Raw genomic sequence first — 1,011 nt, 5'->3', positions numbered from 1 at the left:
CTGCCTTAGTCATGGGTCTGCTATGCAAAGACCTGTCAGAAGGGTTTGGTCAAGATCAGACACATAAATGCCCAATGGTGATGAACAAAGAGCTCAGAAGCTGGTTCCAGGCCTGACTCACCAGTTGAAGGAGCTCAGCAAGCTGCACTCTTAGGCCTCAGTTTTCCTCATCTGTATACTAGGAGTGAGAACGAGTCAGATTAGATCAGTGGCCCTTAATCTTCTTGGGATCAAGGGCCCTCAACTTCGAGGAAGGCTAAGCACTGTTTCCCCAACAAAAGGCTTGTGTGTACATCACATAAGGGGCTTCCCTGGTGGCTCAGTGGTAAGGAATCCACCTGCCAATGCCTGCCAATGCAGGAGACAGGGGGTTCAATTCCTGGATCAGTAAGATCCCCTGGAGAAGGAAATGGCAACCCACTCCAGTACTCTTGTCTGGGAAATCCCCAGAGGAGGCCGGCGGGCTACAGTCCATGGGGTCACAAAGAGTCAGGCACTTAGGAACCGAACAACAAGAAAACATCATGTAAGGGCCGCGACCTTCCTGGCTGGGGCCCCCAAGGCCAATCAAAAGCCCTGAGCCGAAGGTCCGCTGCAGTCTCCGTCCCTCCTGCTGCATCTCAGGTGGCAGGGTGTCTCCGGGTCCCGGGTGGCCCTGTTGTCCGCCTCGCAGCCTCTGCCGCCCCCTCCTGGGTAAAGCGGCAGACGGGTGGGTGGGAGAGGGAGGGCAAGGAGGAGAGGGCAAGGATGCTGGCCTCTCGCAATTTCCGAGTACAAGAAACCTCAGAGCGCAAGATGGGATCCCGCAGTTCCTCATTTTATCCCGTTCGCGGCGCAAATGGGGAAACTAAGGCCGAGAGGGGCAGAGACTCATCCAAGGTCACGCAGCCAGCCCGGGTCCGGGGGACCGATTCCTCGAGCCCCGCCTAGATGCCGCGAGCCGCTAAGGCGGGGTGGCGACGCCGGGAGCCTGCGCCCCGGGGCGCGGGGGCGGGGTGGGGGCGGGGAGCG

Source organism: Bubalus kerabau, chromosome 5, assembly GCF_029407905.1.
Source record: "Bubalus kerabau isolate K-KA32 ecotype Philippines breed swamp buffalo chromosome 5, PCC_UOA_SB_1v2, whole genome shotgun sequence".
Lineage (NCBI taxonomy): Eukaryota > Metazoa > Chordata > Mammalia > Artiodactyla > Bovidae > Bubalus > Bubalus kerabau.
Note: the sequence above shows the minus strand (reverse complement) of the source record.